Genomic DNA, 7,928 nt, shown 5'->3' on the forward strand with positions numbered 1-7,928 from the left:
GTGAGTGACCAAACTTTGATCAGGGTCTATAGGGTACTATGTAGGGAATAGGGTGCCATTTGTGACACATCCTAGGAGACCATCAGGGGGTAGAGCTTATTGAGTAAATTCATTAGTTTGCTCTCTGACACTCCTGCTGTACCGGGCTGGCATCGCCCTGGCCTGTTTGTTACAGTGCCGTAATTACACATTTATACACATGCAGGCAGGCAGCCTGCATATGTAACAGTGTAGGTTCCGTCCCTCTCTTCGCCCCAACCTGGGCTCGAACCAGGGACCCTTGCACACATCAACAACTGACACCCACCGAAGCATCATTACCCATCGCGCCACAAAAGCCGCGGCCCTTGCAACGCAAGGGGAACAACCACTTCAGGTCTCAGAGCGAGTGACGTCACCGATTGAAACGCTATTAGCGCGCACCACCGCTAACTAACTAGCCATTTCACATCGGTTACACTCACCCCCATTTTGACCTCCTCCTTTTCCGCAGCAACCAATGATCCGGGTCACGACACCAATGTAACAGTGTAGGTTCCGTCCCTCTCTTCGCCCCAACCTGGGCTCGAACCAGGGACCCTTGCACACATCAACAACTGACACCCACCGAAGCATCGTTACCCATAGCGCCACAAAAGCCACGGCCCTTGCAACCCAAGGGGAACAACCACTTCAGGTCTCAGAGCGAGTGACGTCACCGATTGAAACGCTATTAGCGCGCACCACCGCTAACTAACTAGCCATTTCACATTGGTTACACATGCATGCACACACAAATTGGACATAATCAAACAAGTATACTATTATTTTTTAAAACCCTTTCTTAACAAGTGTGTGTAAATGTACCGTAATTTAATTCATTTCAAATAAATTTTCCAAAAGCCTGAGTAGTTTATACAGTATACTGTGATGAAGTTGACTTTGTAGGTAGGTCGTTCACCTTATACGACAGATAGACAGGCAGAAACACTCAAAATATCACTCCAAGCAGTTGCTCTGTTGTTGCTACATAAACACACCTTTACTTCCAGGAATCCTGGCTGTGTCTGTTATTGAAACATGGCCGCTCTTTTCTATGAACATCAAGCAACAACATGAAAGACTAGGTACATAAAGTGCTAAAATCCAATATGGATTTTAAAAGGCTATTTGGGTATTGCAACGCTGCACTGGGCCTTTCAATCAAACATAAAGGGTAGGTCACCCTAGGAAAGTCTGTGTGAGTCCCAAATGGCACCCTTTTCCCTTTATAGTGCACTACTTTGACCAAATGTAGAGCAATATATAAGGAGTAGGGTGCCACTTGGGAAGCAGAGACAGTCTTTAGCTGGACAGTTTGGCTGGATAGATGTCATTTAAAATGGAAAACAATCTGTTCGATTTAATTGTGATTTGATGTTCAAAACATATTGCTCACAGTATGTCTGCTGCAGAGAGATGACAGAGAGCATGTGTAAATGATTTTTGATCAGTCATGGAAATAAAAGTTCTGAAAACATGTTGGCTACCTATTTAGAAAGAAGATGGAGAAAAAGCTATAGGATGAAAAGTTTTGGCGCAGGTACAGCAGACTAGCACTAGCTAACGCTTCCTGTAGCAAAATATTATTTAGAGTCAACAATATAACATTATCCAAAATAATACTGCAATATGTAACTGTATAGATTTCCCCCCCATCACTACAGTTCATATGCCTACAGCTCTGCTTTGCACCAAACGTAGGCCAAAGGATGGCAGATGGCGATATTGAGTAGTTTCATCTTACCGTCCAAAGGGAATGCATGCAGCCGGCTATACACACGTATCCCCCGTGGACCGGTTTGTACATAAAACCTTTTCCATTCAGGCTGCAAAGGAGTTGATTTCCTCCTTAACTCAGTTTAATGGCGAGAAGCCGGAAAGAAATGGGGGGAAAAAGTGTGCTTTCTTTATGAAACACCATTTTCCACCACCATGCTAAAGTAGCTAATGCCGAGCAATGCTAGTCCTGGATATTTTCCCTGTTTTTTTCTGCCTTCTCACCATTAAATCGAGTTATGGAGGAAATCGACAACTTTGCAGCCTGAATGGAGATTGTTTTATATACAAACCACGGGGATACAAGTGTATAGTCAGCTGTATGCATTCCCTTTGGACGGTAAAATGAAACGACTCAATTTTGCCATCTGCCGGCCTTTGGGCTACACCAAATAGTGCCCTTCGATATTACTAAATTCATGATGATATCAGTACATCTAACTCAATATGCTATATTCAATCCTAATTGTCTGCAATAGATCCTTATTTTAATCCAACTTGACAACCATAACTTGCAGCAAGAAGGCACACAAAACAAAACCCAAAAGTACAAGAGCACTTGAACAATAGAAAAAAAGGGGATGACGTTCACTATTGTCAAGCTATCAGTTCTGACACGGGTAAGGAAACAGATTGTTGCTGCTCCTGTCTCAAACTAACTCATCATCATGGCTGAAACCGACGATGTGAGGTTGCTACTGAGGAGAAGAGGGCTTAGGGAGTGGAAAACCCTTCTGTCAATGTTACAAGCCCTGAGGGAAATACCTCCACCACCTACAGTAGCCGTCATGGTCATGTCGTTTGTTGCTAGTCTGAGCTCAGCCTGTTGGCCCCTCCCTGGCTGCAAATCCTCTGGTCAATACTGTCATGTTAAACAGATCTGTCCACTGAACAGCAGTGATATCACCATACATCTGACAGACAGTACATGCCTTTAACTACAGTACCAGTCAAAAGTTTGGACACACCTACTTAAAAAAAAATTGTAAATAGATGTTTTGGAAGCAAGACTGTCATCCACACACACATCCACACACAGGCTGTATCACAACCAGCCATGATTGGGAGTCTCATAGGGTGGCGCACAACTGGCCCAGCGTCGTTAGGGTTTGGCCGGGGTAGGCCGTCATTGTAAATAAAAAGTAGTTCTTAACTGACTTGCCTAGTTAAATAAAGGTTAAATAAAACAAATATTTAACAAATCCTGCCTATTGTATCTACACACTCAGCACTACAGGAAGTAAATGAAAACGTAGAGAAACAAGTGATGTTTGTGTTGCAAACACACAGGCACTAAAACAAACATGTTGCAGCTTCCTGAAATACACACCAATGAACACAAACCATTCCTTTGGAAATGAGGATCTCAGTGGCCAATACTACTGTATGCTACCAATACAGAACAGAGGCCAGAACTAAATTTGATCATCCTGTTATTGCTGCACAGCAGGAAATGCAAACTTGTAGTGTATTTGAGGTTTAAAAGCTTATAAAGTTTGTAATTTCCACTTTAAAATGTCAGACTTTATTTGCCCTAATGAAAAATGTATCAACCCCTATAAAAAAATGGCCATTCATTATAATCCACATTCTCTGTTGCTGCAGGATCATTTTCCTGCTGTAGCAAACTGCCTCAAATTAAGATCCTACATACTGAGAGAGTGAGAGAAAGACAGAGAGTTCGGTAACAGACTTATAAATTCAAAATGTCATGTAAATTACAGGGTGCATTTGAGATTTGAATAAGGCGAGCTAACAAACTGACTCTGTTGTGTATGTACCGTTGTTGTTAACCCCCTACAGAACCTGTAGTGCTACTGCTGCCTACACATCACATCTCCCACTCAGCCAACACAAACCAAATCAGACACAAACACACACACAGACAGACACACATTGTGATGACAGTGAATGTAATGAGCTGTATCAGACACTCCTCTCCCGGCCGATCAATCATAGGCTATATTGGTAATAAGGCCTAATGAGCAGCAGCACAGTAGTTACGATTTGATGTGTTGTGGTGTGGTGGGTACTACTAGTAAACAATGCCTGTATATTGGTCAATTATGGACTCATTGATTAATAATCTAGTGCACAGCCCTATATAGCATTTTATAGCCAGAAACGAATTTTGCTGTGGTATTGTGGGTAGTACACAACGACTGTATCAAAGACTCAAAAACATGATAAATTACTGTTTTGCTGATGAATGCCCTGCTAAGTGCACAGCCACTCGGACAGTGTTACTTGTGTTTTCTCACTAACCAAGACATGCAAGTATTGGGTAGCACTGTAGACAAAGCCTGTATCAAAGAGACTTGGCATGGTGAATTAAGGAATCACTACTTGCTGACTTCAAATAATGACATCACTCAATAGGCCCATACCACATTATACAAAATAGAACCTGTTTTAACACAGTTGCAGCCAACAGTATTTTTCAGTGACAAATTTTTTTTGCCGTCCTCTTCCATTTACACACAGGTGTTCGGAAACGCAGATACTGTAGCTAATTAGCACAGGTAGTGCACTGTTTTCTGTCGGCTTTCTGTAAACAAGCGTGTAATGTGGAAATATGGCCTTGTGGGAAGCCTAAACCTATAAAGTTGTGTAGTAATTATTTTAGTATTATTATTATTTCTTGCTGATATGAAATATACTTTCCTTATGTTTCCAAAACCGTGTCGCAAGCGATGCGCTTTAATGTTTAGAGCAGGGGTGTCAAACTAATTTTTCCCTGGGGTCCACATTCTGAAGGTCTGGATGGACGCACTGAAAATTGGTTATATTTCCTTACTGTCAAAATTTGCTACATAAATATTTATTTTCGATGGTCCCTGAGTGTCTAGCTTTCATTTCGTTGATTATTAGCGAGCTGGACGCAGTCAATAAACTATATGAATGTAGGTCCTACACCCCTAGTTTAGAGCAAGCGTCAGAGCGCTTAACAAAACCCCCGGCCGGAAGATACGATCATCAATAGGCGCTAAGATAGTTAGCGTATATGAATGGAATAGGACATTGACAGAAAATGCATAGGAAGGACGCATCATTCCTTTTTTTGGGGTGGGGCTTGCCTGTTTTGCATGTTATTTTGGCATTAATACGTGTCACATATCAGTTTGCAAACAATGTAAAAATATATATATATCACCAAGTTAATAAAGCCACATATAAGCATGGTTTCCTTTTTGTTTTCTTGAGTAAGGCAGCTCCAAAATGCAGGTGTTTCAGCCTAGCTCAGAGCTTTCTGTGGTGGTGGGGCAAGCCAGCAGAAAAGTGTTGCACCGTGATTGGCTCAGTGTTCTGTCACTCATGGGGACACTACATCACCGTCAAGTCTAAGGGCAGAGCAAATATTCTAGCCCCTTGGGTGCTGCCATAGAGTTACATTAGAAGTGCCCATCTAAGAAGGCGTTTTGAATGGTCATCCAACTCGGAATTGTAAATCCGTCCTGTTTTCTAGCTACGACCTGAAGATTAATGACGTCATCATGATTCGATCATGTTTTTTTCCCAGTTCCCAGTTGTTTTGAAAGCACAATAAATCCCGAGAATGTCAGACTTTGATGACAAAATTTGCCCACAAAGGACCGCCGCGCCACCTTCCTGTCAAGTGAGCACCAGCGCAACAAGGTGAGTCCCAAAATGTTTTGTATGATGCTGCATAAATTATGTAATATGCCAGGGAGTTATGTATACTATAGCTAAGAAAGTAATACTGTATGTTATCTAGTAAGATGTTAGTAGCCCATGTACCTCACCCTAATAATTTGGTCTATTTACCCCTCTAAATTTCACCTACTGTTCGGACTTGGTGGTGCACATGTAGCCTATAACCTGTTTTAGAGAAATGTAATCATCGAATATTGTAAGAGTTTTCATTGTTTGCTTTTATTTATCCTACGGTTCTGACTTGGTGTACAGGGAGAACACTGTAAGAACGGACCATGTTCTGAATTCTGTCGCTGTACATTTCAAAAGTGCTAAACACATATTATATTGACTATGTCCGTCCTAGCTCGCTCATTAATGTCTTAATCGAAATTACGGATTGCCTCTTATCTGCTTGTCGTCCCCTTATACCATAGCTTGTACATGTCAAATGTTATTAGAAACCACATTTGTTTAAGCAAGTCAGCCAACATCAGCTATGTTTTCTTTAAAGGCTATGATGCTGAATTAATTGTTTTTCTGCCAGACAATGCTCCGCTGATAGTCAGGTGTAGCAGTGGTAAGATGTTGGGACTGCTGTTGGCACAGCTTTACGTAGGCCGTTTGTGGGCACCGTTTGTCACCGTTATAGTGCAATTCATGTATTGTTTCGTGTTGTGTAGTGGCTTTGCTGGCATGCATCCCACTTATTTTTTTGTTTGTTGCCCCACCAAGATTTACATGCTAAAATCGCCACTGGGAAGGACAGTATGCTGCTTTAGCATTCAGAACATTCTATATCACCTTGATATGCCAAAATTGTGAGTGCACAAATGGCTTTATCTATTGCAATAATCGCAGCTCGTAACATACACGTCAATTGAATGTCAAGGCGCTACTACATTGTAACAAAGGGTGGACATGATGTTCGTCCGCATGTAAACTTGTCTTGACATTTCAGACAGAGAGAGAATAAAAGTGTGAAGAACAGACTACAGTATAGGCAACATGTACAGTGCATGCGAACATTAGTATACAGTAGGTAGCCTAATGCATGAATCCAGGTTATTTTGTTCCAAATGCTGCAATAGCATACACAATTGACCATACCCTATGCCCGTATAAGAGTAGGAAAGCTATGACAGGCATATGACATTGTGGGGTAAACAAATGTGTCCAATGCTATTTCAAAAAGTTTCACTCACCGAAATAATCACCGGAATAAGCAGTACGCCTGGACCAATATGTTTTGGAGAGCCCTCGAGCACAAGATTGATGTCCCAGCTGGAACCGTCGGTATTGTGACAGTGACACAGCGTTCAATCACTAACATAAAAGCCGAATAATATTGGCTACAACAACTGAAAATTACTTTATGTCGGACAACCGATTTTATAAATCCAACATGAAACACGCCTTGTCCCCTATACTGTGTGCTGAAATTTGTCCCATCGTTCACACCCAATGATCTATATATACAGCAGTTGAATCTCAGGGGGCGCGGTTTTGATGCCACCGCGCCCACATCTTGGCACTCCCACACCTTGCAAAGAAAGGCATTTATTCAAGTATATATTTTTTTTGGCACGATTATTCTATTGCAGACACCATAATCCATACGTTTGAATTACATTAAGTGAGATAAACATAAAACAATGTATGCAAACATTTTCCTTAAAGTATAATTTTTAGAAAGTTATAATGTTACTGTCCCCACTACAACAACAAAATACTTAAATACATGTAATTTTGTCCTTGAAACATGTTTTATTGAAATACTGTAGAATTCCATTCATTCCAATAGAGGACTGCTTCTGCTGGGGAGTGCCAATATGGCCGATCGGTGCATTTCACTGTCAACTGCGTAGCATTAGAGATCCAGGGTTTATGTACATTATTGTTCACACCCTCTCTTCCGCAATTAACCTAACGCAACAGGCGTAAAATAAACGGCTGAAACTACACTGAACAAGAATATAAAAGCAACATGTAAAGTGCTGGTCGCATGTTCCATGAGCTGAAATACTATATTTTTCATATGCACATAAAATGCTTATTTCTCTCAAATGTTGTGCACAAATTTGTTTACATATCTGTTAGTGAGCATTTTATCCTTTGTCAAAATAATCCATCAACCTGAAACGTGTGGCATATTAAGAAACAGGTGCACCTTGTGCTGGGGACAATAAAAGGTCACTCTAAAATGTGCAGTTGTGTTACACAACACAATGCCACAGATGTCTCAAGTTTTGAGGGAGCATGCAATTGGCATGCTGACAGCAGGAATGTCCACCAGAGCTGTTGCCAGAGAATTGAATGTTAATTTCTCTACCATAAACTGCCTCCAACTTCGTTTTAGAGAATTTGGCAGTGCATCCAACCAGCCTCACAACTGCAGCCCAGGACTTCCACATCAGGGAGGAGTGATTGGCTGGGCTGGCTCCCAAGTCGGTGGACCTATATGAGAAACTCCATAG

At 41.4% G+C, this 7,928-nt stretch overlaps 1 protein-coding gene across 1 annotated transcript in view; it reads right to left on the minus strand.

Annotated features, from left to right (window-relative positions):
• The window catches only part of LOC106567408 (calcium/calmodulin-dependent protein kinase kinase 1), a 135,416-nt gene extending 128,498 nt beyond the window's left edge, over positions 1-6,918 (minus strand). Inside the window, exon 1 of the mRNA XM_014136604.3 lies at positions 6,657-6,918. The gene's annotated coding sequence lies outside the window, so the exon portion shown is untranslated. The remainder of the gene's footprint in view (positions 1-6,656) is intronic.
• Between the last annotated feature and the right edge of the window lie 1,010 nt (positions 6,919-7,928).

The sequence above is a fragment of the Salmo salar genome, chromosome 13 (genome assembly GCF_965601325.2).
Source record: "Salmo salar chromosome 13, fSalSal1, whole genome shotgun sequence".
Taxonomy (NCBI): Eukaryota; Metazoa; Chordata; class Actinopteri; order Salmoniformes; family Salmonidae; genus Salmo; species Salmo salar.